Below are 12,598 nucleotides of genomic sequence, written 5' to 3'. Positions count from 1 at the left end.
TTCAAATTTGGTTTAACTGTAAAGAGCAGTATGATCTAAACATAGTATCAGTTTGTTTACATTCAAAGGTGTTCCCTTTCATTATGGGTTGTCTTGAATGTTTGATGACACATGGAATAGGAAGAGCATTGATTACAGGACTCACCTTTATCCCATATTTTTTCCTCTAAGAGATCATTCACATGTATGAAGAGAAAAAAATTAACTCATGTGTCTTGTAGTCTGAGTGCAAGGATAAAGTTTGCTATCATGTGAGGAATACTACATTTGGATCAGGAACCAATGTAAGCAGAAAAATGTCTATAACCCTAGATCTCATAAAAAATCAGCACATTGCATTTCTAAATGTCCCTAATAATGGTCAAAAACTAATAATTTATAAACTTATACCACATTAAGAAACTCTACTCAATGTGGGGTGTACAGAATATCTTCTAATTGTTCTGGAAAAGAAAGAGGTATGTTGCTTCTTTCAGTATTCCCTGTGCTCACGTGACTTGTATCCATCATGACATAGGACATCAATATTAAAAGAAAAATGACAAGTGAAAGAGTCCCACTTTCATTCACACAGTTTTGATTTTTTTCCTCATAGACATGTGGTTCAGGGTTTAAGGTTTCTCCACAAAACCTTTCTTGAATCTCATAAACACTCCATCTCACCAAATTTAACAGTGTTATTACACTAAGTATATGGTTAACAACAGATTTCCTACATATTACTTGCTCATTGCAAGGTTGTATAAATATATTTATGACCTAATTGATGGGTTTCCCTTTTGCAATAGCTAAGAGGTGTGAGATTGAACCAAGTGAAAGTTCTACAGTCTGGTTCTGCTGTATTTGATTCAAATGGTGATATATTTGTTGGGCATTGTTTCTGTGCTTTCCTAATTAAGCAATGCCTTGTAAACACAAATTAGATACCTGACATCTGTGATCACGGTTTGGGAGAGTTAGTAATCATCCATAACATAAAGCAGTCCATATTTTACCCTCTTGATTTATGTTAAAACTTGCAGGACATATTAAACTTTCTTTGGAGGCACTTTCTTATCAGCTTACACATGACAATTACCTTCCATGTGTTCTAGAACTTTTAAAATATACTTCAGTACTATAGTCTTCCCAAATGGAGCCTAAAATATGGTACCAGAGAAAGTATGTTACATGATTGGAAATCAGGCAACATTTAATTTACTACCTTTCCTGAACTTTAGAACCATGACTGATTTATTCACGTCGTTCATCCTCATTTTCAACTGAAGTTACAAAAACAAATAACAATAAACAAACCAGCTATGCCTACATTTTAAAAAGTGAAAAATAAATTCATTGTATTACATACAGATATTAGATTTCTATAGGTCTCCAACATCACACCTTTGTAGAGATTCTTTGGCAAAGGATTGGGCAATGCCCACTCTTCCTCAGTGAAGTTTACAGGCACATCATCATAGGTCAGTACATCCTAAAACATCCAATATGTGTGTCCATAACAAAGCATGATACCACCTTCCAGTCTCCATCAGTGCCCAGAGCTGGGTCTATCCCAAAGCCCTCCAATCCAAAAGGTGCCTGTAGAGGTTCTGTCAGGAGCGCTCTCACTTCTAAGCCCAAGGTGAGACCCCACTTTCTCTCCACTGACTGTCCAAAGAGAGAACCACCAGGAGGACACAAGGCACAGGAAATGTAGAGCAACCTGGGATGGGACACTTCTGGTCTTCATCTGTTCCTATCTAGTTCCCAAGACAGGTCTCCAGGTCAAAAACTCGCATCCCAACTCCGCACAGTTCCAAGTCTCAGCAGGAATCTTGAGTCTAACATTATGCCATTGACTCGAGGACAGACAGGTAAGCTATTTGAAGAGAAGCGATTGTACTGCTGAACTTGAGATCTGCAGGTGTGACAAAATATTGGCCCAGGCTGGAACCATTAGGCTGTGTCCCTTTAGTATCCTCTAATCCTACGGGTTAAACTGATGTCACTCAAAGTTCATTAGCCAATCAGCACCTCCGAGCGACTTGCCCAGTCAGGCAAGGAAGAGGCTCTTCCTGGAAGGCCTGCAACTTCCTTTCCATAACTCAGCCCGTTTGAGTGTTTCTGAGTGGTGTGCTCTGAGTGACTCTTCAGGGTGCTGTGAGGGTGTCTCAGGGAGGCTCAGAACTCCAGACATGGTAAGTGCAAGGTCATCTTCACAGACAAGAGGAGCAAGCTGCTTAGGAAAGAATACATGTGTAATCGGCCTTCGCAGTGGCTGGATGGTAAGCGGCAGCGAGACCTAATGCAGCCACTTGTGAGGTCCTTGACAGTTTCTCCTTGCCCCTGACTGTGGCTTCTGAATGACTTTATTATGTGACCTGCAATTGTCCCAAATTCTTATGGCTGTGGCTTGTGTTGAGAAATATACTTGGCAGGATATCAACCCTGAAATCCCGAGTTTTATACCATCCTCTACAAATTGAGACCTTAGTAGTTACCAGGTAGGAATAGGGTCCATTTTTAGTGATTTTGTGGAGGCTGTAAAAGACCTCTCGTGTATTGGGTACCACTTCAATAATAAGCTGTGAGGTACATGAGTGGAATTGATGATGTAATGATTTATCCACGTTTAGGCTATAATAAGTGACAGTAAGTAGAATGTAGCTGAGGTGGACTAGATATAAACACCTCACAGGTATGGAGTATGCTAAGCAATCCTGTTTAAGATTAGGATAGTAGTATATATGTTTGTTTACCAGGATTGTCCAGACATTTGTCTTCAAATAATAATAAAGGGGACAAATCTAGTTTACACACAGAGATAAGACCCATGCTGATATCAAAGAACAGGCTTCTAGCAATATTCTTTCTTTATTTTGTGCGTTTGGTGTTTTGACTATTATGTGATGTAGGTGTTTCTTTTCTGGTCTAATCTATTTGGAGTTCTGTAGGCTTCTTATATGCCTATGGGTATCTCTTTTTTTAGGTTAGGGAAGTTTTCTTCTATGATTTTGTTGAAGATATTTACTGGTCCTTTGAGCTGGGAGTCTTCACTCTCTTCTATACCTATTATCCTTAGGTTTGATCTTCTCATTGAGTCCTGGATTTCCTGTATGTTTTAACCAGTAGCTTTTTCCACTTTTCACTATCTTTGACAGTTGGGTCAATGATTTCTATGGAATCTTCTGCTCCTGAGATTCTCTCTTCCATCTCTTGTATTCTGTTGGTAAAGCGTGTATCTACAGCTCCTTGTCTCTTCTTTTGGTTTTCTATATCCAGGGCTGTTTCCATGTGTTCTTTCCTGATTGCTTCTATTTCCATTTTTAATTCCTTCAACTGTTTGATTGTGTTTTCCTGGAATTCTTTCAGGGATTTTGGTGACTCCTCTCTATGGGCTTCTACTTGTTTATTTATGTTTTCCTGGAATTCTTTCAGGGATTTTTGCGATTCCTCTCTGTAGGCTTCTACTTGTTTATTAATGTTTTCCTGTGTTTCTCTAAGGGAGTTCTTCACGTCTTTCTTGAAGTCCTCCAGCATCATGATCAAATATGATTTTGAAACTAGATCTTGCTTTTCTGGTGTGTTTGGATATTCCGTGTGTGCTTTGGTGGAAGAATTCGGCTCCGATGATGCCATGTAGTCTTGGTTTCTGTTGCTTGGGTTCCTGCGCTTGCCTCTCACCATCAGATTATCTCTAGTGTTACTTTGTTCTGCTATTTCTGACAGTGACTAGACTGTCCTATAAGCCTGTGTGTCAGGAGTGCTGTAGACCTGTTTTCCTGTTTTCTTTCAGCCAGTTATGGGGACAGAGTGTTCTGCTTTCGGCCGTGTAGTTTTTCCTATCTACAGGTCTTCAGCTGTTCCTGTGGGCCTGTGTGTTGAGTTCACCAGGCAGGTCACTTGCAGTAGAAATGTTGGTCTTAACTGTGGTTCTGAGGTTCAAGTTTGCTCGTGGGGTGTTGCTTATGCGCTCTCCGAGGTGGCAGCAACCAGGAAGATCTGCGCCACCCTTTCCGGGAGCTTCAGTGCACCAGGGTTCCAGATGGCGTTTGGTGTTTTCCTCTGGCGTCAGAGATGTGTGCAGAGTGCCTTCTCTTCTGGTTTCCCAGTCGTGTCTGCCTCTCTGGAGGTTTAGCTCTCCCTCCCACGGGATTTGGGTGCAGAGAACTGTTTATCCGGTAGGTCCCTTCAGGTTCTGGAGGTGTCTCAGACGCAGTGGACCTGCTGCTCCTGGGCCCTCCTCTACGGGAACCCAGAGGCCTTATACAGTTTCCTCTTGTGCCAGGGATGTGAGCAGGGGTGGGCAGTGTTGGTGGTCTCTTCCGCTCTGCAGGCTCAGGAGTGCCCACCTGACCAGGCGGTGAGGTCTCTCTCCCACGGGGTTTGGTAGTAGAGAGCTGCTGCGGGCCAGGATCCGCGGGTTTCGCATCATCTCCTCTTTATAGAAATGATTCTAAGACAAGCTAGCCTTACAGTAGCAAAAGACTCAGGTAGCCTGGAACCTGGTCAGTTGCTTCCCAGGGCAATGACCTTGCATTCTTTTGATGAAAATTCCTAAATTCTTCTGTTAAAGGAATGACGCAAAAGAGTGTTTTATAATTACCATGGTGACTGTGGGTGTCTCCATTGACAGGCCAGGAGAAGCAAGTCTGTGATCTGCTGGTACTAAGATGGGCTTTGGGTCAGGCTCTGGTTCTGTTGTTCTGTTTTTCAAGATATTTACTGTCCCTTTACATTTGGAGTTTTTGCTGTCTTTTTTTAGTGTAAACCTCATGTTTAATCTTCTCTCTGTGGTCTGGATTTCCTGGATGTTTTGTCTTAGAAGTTTTATGCATTTTTTTGCATTTTCTACTACTGTTGTGTCAATATTTTCTATGGAATCTTCTGCCCCTGAGATTCTCACTTCACTCCCTTATATTTTGTTGGCAATGCTTGTGTCTATGACTCCTGATCTCTTTCGTAGGTTTTCTATCTTCAGGGTTGTCTCTCTTCGTGGTTTCGTTATTGTGCCTCTTTATATTTTTAGATCCTGGATGGTTTTGTTTTATTTCTTCACCTCTTTCTAAGTGTTTTCTGTAACTCTTTAGGGGATTTTTGTGTATCCTCTTTAAGGCTATTACTTGTTTATATGTGCTCTGTATTGCTTAAGGGGGTTATTTATGTCCTTGTTAAAATCCTCTATCATGAGAATGAGATGTGATTTTAAATCCAAGTCTTTTTTCTCTGGGATTTTGGTATATCCAGTACTTGTTGTGGTGGGAGAACTGTGTTGTGATGGTGACGGGTAGTCTTGTTTTCTATTGCATAGGTTCTTGGGCTTGCTACTTGCCATCTGTTTAACTCTGATGTTTTTGTTCTTCCTGTTTCTGACTGTAGCTTGATCCTCCTGCAGACCCCTGTGCTAGTGATCTTAGGAATGAGAGTTCTCCTGGGAGACCATTGCTCTCTGTGTTTATTTTGGGTCTGGACAGCTATGACATAATCTTTGCTCTGGAAGCAGATGTAGACCATATGGGTCCTCTCCCAGGCGCCCTGCAGCTCCAGGGCCCTGCATGTTTCAGAAGTAATATTTTGGACAATCTGTAGAGAATGCAGGGGATATGGGAGTTGGGTTTCCCTCTGTGTGCTTAGTAGTGAGGGTGGTCCTAGGAAACCAGCTCTCTGTGGGCAGTTTTTTAGTCTGGAGAACTATGGGACAGCCCCAGCTCTGGGAGCAGTTGGAGAGTGGAAGAGCCCCATCCCAGTGTGCACTGCAGTTCCTATACCCTGTGCGCTCCTGGTGTTTCTCCCTTTGGACAGTGAGTGGAGAAAAAGTGGGATCTCACCTATGGGTTAGGAGTGAGAATTTTCCTGACAGACCACCTCTGTAGGCAGGTATTGGGTCTGGAGGGCTTTGGGACAGCCCCACCTATGGGCACAGATGGAAACTGGAAGGTGGTATCACGCTGGGATATGTACACATGTATTGGATCTTTCAGGATGTACTGACCTATGATGATGTGCATGTGAACTTCACCCAGGAAGAGTGGGCATTGTTGGATCCTTCTCAGAAGAGTCTCTACCAAGATGTGATGCTGGAGACCTGTAGGAATCTCACTGCTATAGGTAATGCAAGGAATGTTATTATTCACTTTGTAAAATGTAAGCAGAGCTGATTTTGGTTATTGTTATTTGTTTTTGTAATTTGTCTTGAAGATGAGGAAGAATTGGGTGAATAAATCAATCATGGTTCTAAAGTTCACTTAAGGTAGTAACTTATATGTTGCCTAATTTCCAATAATGTACCATACTTTCTCTGGTACCATTTTTTAGGCTACTTTTGGTAAGACCATGCTAGTGAAGAATATTTTAAAAGTTTTAGAAGACATGGAAGGTAATTTTCATGTGCATGCTGATAAGAAAATGCATCCCAAAGATTTGTAATATGTCCTGCAAGTTTTTAAGAAAAGGAACGGTGTAAAATACTCACTGCATTATGTAATGAATGATTACCAAATCTCACACACTATGTCCTCTGATGTCAGGTATCTAATTTGTGTTTGCAAGGCATTTCTTAATTAGGAAGACACAAACACTATATCTTAACAGATATGTCACCATTTGAATCAAGCACAGAAGAGCCAGAATGTAGAACTTTCACTTGGTTCAGTCTCACACCTCTTAGCTATTGCAAAAGGGAAACATATTGAGTAGTTCATAAGTATATGCCTAAAACCTTATAATTAGTAAAGAATCCATAGTAAATCTGTTGTTAACCATATTCTTGTAATAACACTGCTAAATTTAGTGAGATGGACATTTCATGAGATTCACGAATGGTTTTGTGGAGAAAACTTTTCCCTATACCACATCTCTATGAGGAAAAAAAACTGTGTGAATGAAGTTTGGAACTCTTTCACTTGTTATTCTTCTTTTAATATGGATGTCATATGTCACTAGAGATGCAAGCCATGAGAGCATAGAGAAACTGAAAGAGGCAACATAACTCTCTCTTTTCCAGAAAAATTAGAAGATGGACAGTATATCCTACTTTGAGTAGAATGTCTTAATATGGTATAAGTTTATAAACCATTAGTTTTTGACCATTTTGGGAGACATTATCTTTATGAGATTACTAGTATAGAAATTTTTATGTTTGCCTTGGTTCATGTTTCAAATGTAGAATTCCTCACATAATAGGAAAATTTATGTTTGTAGTCACACTGCAAAAGCTGTGTGTTCATTGTTTTCTCTTCAAATATGTGAATAATCTCTTATAGAAAAATTAAAGGATAAATTTCAGTCATGTAATCAGAGCTCTTCTATTCCACGTGACTTAAACATTCAAGAAAACCCATAATGAAAGGCAGCACCTTTGAATGTAAACAAACTGATACTATGTTAAGATCACTTTGCACTTTACAATTAATCCAAATGTGAAATGAATTCATAGAGATAAAAAAACCCAGGAACATAAACAATGCGAGAAAATTTACATTTACCAATTGTATTTGCAGACATGAAAGAAGTTTAATGGAAAAGCAACCCTCTAATTTTATTCAATATGGTAAAACCTTGCAATGTCAGAGTCATACCCAAAGGCATAATGGAGAGAAGCTGTATGGATGTAATCAATGTGGTAAAGCTTTTGCAAAAAAAAGTCATCTCAAAAACCATGAAAGAACACATAGTGGAGAAAAACCTTACGAGTGTAACCAATGTTGCAAAGCCTTTGCACAAAGCAGTCATCTCCAAAGACATATAAGAACACATACAGGAGAGAAACACTATGAATGTAACAAATGTGGTAGAGCCTTTGCACAAAGCTGTACTCTCCAAAATCATAAAAGAACACACACAGGAGAGAAACCCTACGAATGTAAGCAATGTGGTAAAGCCTTTGTGCAAAAGTGTCATCTGCAAAAACATGAAAGAAAGCATATAACAGAGAAACCCTTTAAGTGTACCCAATATGGTAAAGCTTTTTCACAAAGCAGTGGTCTCTAAAATCTTAAATGTATACACACAAGAGAGAGACTTTTTGAATGTAAACCAATATGGTTTTCTACCATTTTCACAAAGCAGTGGCCTCCAAATACATAAACAATCACATACTATGGAGAAACCTCATGACTGTCATCAATGTTCTCTAGCCCTTTTACATAACAATCATCTTCAAATCCATAAAAGAATATATACTAGAGAAAACTGCTGACTGTACCTAAGGTGGTAAAGCCTTTGCCCAAAACAGTCATTTCCTAGCACATAAAATAATACAGATTACCTAGAAACCCTATGAATATAAGAAATGTGGTAAACATTTTGCAAGTCACAGTACTCTCCAAGTAAGTAAAAGAAGACACACTCAAGAGAAACCCTATGAATATAATCAATGGGATGAAGCCTTTGTACATTGCAATCATCTTTCAAATACATAAAAGAAGACAAACAGGTGAGAAACCATGTGACTATAAGTAATGTGGTAAAGCCTTCGCATGTCAGTCATAGTCAAATGCACAAAATAAACCTTAGCATAGAGAAATTCTTTTGAGTGCATTTAATATGGTGAAGTCTTTTCAATTTTCACACATCATCATCATAGCAAAAAAAATAAAAGAATCCCTATGAAGGCATTGAACATGTTGAATCTTTTGCACTTTTCTACAGTCTTTATCATCATGAAAGTAATCATACTGTAAAGATATGAGTGTAAACAATGTGGTAAAATCTTTGTGGAATGGAGTCCTCTCAATTCCAACACAACTTAAATGCAGGTGATGAAAATGACAGGAATTTGTTTTAATAAATCTGTTTCTGGATCATGGACAGAAAATGAACTCAGAGTCTAAACTGTGACAAGTAAGACACCTGCCTAACCACTGTGAGCCAGAGTGTTGTAGAGCTGCCATCCCACAATCAAAACCTCTGACCCAGAATTCTCCCTGTCTGAAAGAACAAAAATGGAGAAGAGCGTAAGCAAAAGGAGGTCCAAATTGTGTTCCAGCTCAGTGGGAGGCACCAAGGTCTGACACTATTATTCATGCTATGGTATACTTAGAAACAGCGGTCTATCATGGCTGTCTTCTGAAAGACCCAAAAAGCAGCTGAACGAGTCAGATGAAGACATTCACACCCAACCAATGGGCAGAAACTGCTGATGCCTGTGGTTAAATTAGGAAAAACCTGGGAGAGACTGAAGAGTGATCCTATAGGAATACCAGCCATGTCAATTAACCTGGACCCCTGGGATGTCTCAGACACTGCTCAACCAACCAGGCAGCATATACATGATATGACCACTCCCACAACACATGCAGTAGAGGACACTTGGGTCTGCACGCATTCAGAGAAGATACAACTAACCCTCAGGAGACTTGGGACCATTGAGAGTGGGATGGAGAGATGGAGACATCCTCTTGGAGATGGGGAGAGGAGGTGTGCCTTGTGGAACAGTCAAAGTATGGACAAGGGAGGGCGATAAGTCTGGACTGTACAAAAAAGATTAAACAAATAAAAAAAATTAAGAGGAAACAGAAACATTTGTGCAAGTTCAGCTACATTTTCCACTGTCCAGGATTGAGGGGCAGGTGCTTATGTAGTTTACTGTGTCAACTGTTTTAGGATGTGGGTGTTACAGTTTAATCAATGATATTCATTTGTTCTTTGGTGTTAGGGAATATGCATTATGTTTTGAGGAGCACAAGATAAACAGCAGTGGGCATTGTTACAGACAGTCATTATGTTTTCAAAAACAAAATGTTGAATAAGGGGAGGTGGTCTGCCAATGGGCACTCTACAACACCTCTGTGCCTGGGAACTAGAACTAAGTTTCCACATATGACTAAATGAAGGGTGTTAAAAATAAAGGTATACTTGGGGCTTGGGCTGGTTTGTTTGTTTGTTGCTTGTCAAATGGTGTGGATTGGTTTTAATGCACTCTTGTGATAAATTGGTTCCCAAATTGCATGAGAAACCTGCATTTGAGATGCTGAGATTCCCTATCCCCAGCTGGTTCTAATTTATAAAATTGCCAGAGGCCAATGTCTAGGCAGAGACAGAGTAATCACATTTGGATTCAAGAGCAAGGGGACAAAAGAGGATCACCAAGCCAGGAAAGGAGTTGGATGCAGGCTTGGGAGCTGAGAAAGACAGACTGCCCTTCATGTAAGTGCCAAGGAAGAGTAGCCTCAGTGGTGTCTCCTCAGGTTGGTTCTGAATAGCAAAGATGGGATATAGATTTTAGTAAGTAATAAGTTAGAACTATCTCAGGGGAGGAATTATCAATGTAGAAGATAGGGACTGGCTCAGCCACTGAGCTGATTTATGCATATTAAATACAGAGTGCTCTCTCTGTCTCTGTCTCTCCCTATCTCTCTCCCTCTGTGTGTGTGTGTCTGTCTGTCTGTTTGTCTGTCTGTCTCTCTGTCTTTCATTTGAGAATCCATAGCATTTGACAGGACAGCCAGGAACTCTGGCAGGTAGTGTCTACTTGTAGAGCTGAGTAACCAACCACCTCTACGGAATATGTCTCAACTGTAGGCTTGATTTCAGTACTAAAACTTAATTGAAGATTCTAAAATGGAAAACACAGGCCATGGTGTGAGATTGGGAGGTGGAAAAACTTGGATTGTTAGCAGAGTTGCTGGTTTTGCCGGAGCCACATGGTTGTTCATCAAGCTGTGCAGGTTCAGCACTAGAACAACAGGTGTGCTTGAACTTTTGCATAATTCTGGGGTTCGTGGCATGAGCTGGGACACAGCAAAGTTCCTCAAGTCGTCTCAGGCAAGCTGGGTAGCAGGGGTGGGGTTTATCACGGGCCCTTCTTAAAGATTTCTGTCTGACTCAGGATGTTTAAGCTCAGAAGTGCAGGAAGCCCATGTGGTACTAAGAGATAGTTGCCCAGAAGGCAGAGAGAGAGGTCGGTGGGAGAGGCTGCCTGCCTTCTATTATCCGATAAGCAAAGGAGAGAGATAGATGATATTAGTTTAATTACTTTTAAGGATAAAAATATAATGGTAATTGTATGTGTTTAAATTATATCTGTAATAAAGTAATCCAGGCCTTTGATCTGAAATAGAGGACACAAAGGCAGGGAGATAGAGAGAAATCCTATCTCAACAAATAATAATGAGGTATTAATCTACACACAATGAAGAATGAATGAAAAGTGCTTTAAAGAAAATCTGAGAAAGTCTGTGCCAGGGAAGGCACTTGGATTGTTTGACCGATAGCTACACAGCAGTGATGGAATTGCTTGGCCAGGTGTGACAAATTAAGAGTCTGCAAATAGGCTTACACAGTAAGTAGAAGGAAATTTATCTGAAGTAAATCCATAGGAAAGGATGTGTATTCAAGTTATATAAAGTGGAAGGGTATATAAATGTAGATTTATAGATACAGGTAACTATCCTGATAGAGATATTAAGTTCCATAGAATGGAGAATTTAAGTAGGCATAAATAAATACATAGAATATTTTGATCTCAAAATGTGCATGAAGAGCAGGGAATAGGTAGAATAACCTTATGCCAGACAAATACTATAAACTTAGGCCTTTTTCTCATGTACAAACAGGGAGGGACTCCCTTTTTTTGTCCCTGAACCAGGAGCACTGTCTCAAAAACTAATAACAATTACTTAGATGTTTTGATTGTTTTGAATTCTTTATCAAAACATGTGGTTATAAGTTTGGTGGTTATATTAAAAATCCTTGGAAAAGAGTTCAAAAGGGATCAAGACTGAAGAAAAAGGAGGCTGCTAATTGAATCAATCTTTACCATTGAGATTTTGGGTTACTGGACCAACGACATGCTATTATGGGAAAGAGCCTCTATATTTGTGTTCTTAGAAGAAAAGAAAAGGTTTTGAACCCCTTCCTGGTTTTATGAATCCAATAAGATGGGGGAAACCCCACTTAAGTTCTAGGATACAGAAAAGAAAAGTTTGAGGAAATCAAACAGTACAGACAACTTGATTTGCTGATAGTTTTACATGGGAACAGCCCTGTAACTGGTCTAGACATAAAAATGTCTGTATCCAAAATTTGAGCTAAAATTAGACATGTTGTTGGTTGTGGAACAGTTAAGATTCATAGTGAAATCCTACACGTGGCATGACTGACGATTTATTACAATTGACTATTGATCACATTTACTCAGAAAAGGATAGTTGTCTTTCAACTTTTCAAACAAGGAGCAAAATTTCATCTTAGCTGATCTGTGCGCCTTGCACAATGCATGGAAAGATCTTAAAAGTACTAAAATCTTGTTTGTGACATTCATACATTGCAGAATGTTCTGCTTGGACAAGAATCATTTGCAGGGAGGCTGAAATGGCCTGCTATTCCAGCTACCTGCTTTGTGATGCCTTTTCCAGAGACTGGCTTCCAGAACAGTTTCAGAAATTGCTGCTGACGCAAACTGTACTCAGTTTATCAGCATTTCAGATAGATTCCAGAATGTCAACCAAACCCCGATTCTCCAAGATATGCCGAGACTGGAAAACAAATAGTAAAGCTAGCTTTCTTAATTCTATCCAAATTTATTATAATTTTCCTACCCCTCCTCTCCCCATTAAGAAATTCATCAGCTCATTTCAGCAGGAAGATTTTGTGAACAGTCATCATCCTGATACTTGGA

This window comes from Rattus norvegicus, chromosome 3, assembly GCF_021556685.1.
Source record: "Rattus norvegicus strain SHRSP/BbbUtx chromosome 3, alternate assembly SHRSP_T2T, whole genome shotgun sequence".
Taxonomy (NCBI): Eukaryota; Metazoa; Chordata; class Mammalia; order Rodentia; family Muridae; genus Rattus; species Rattus norvegicus.
This window is presented reverse-complemented; position numbering follows the sequence as displayed.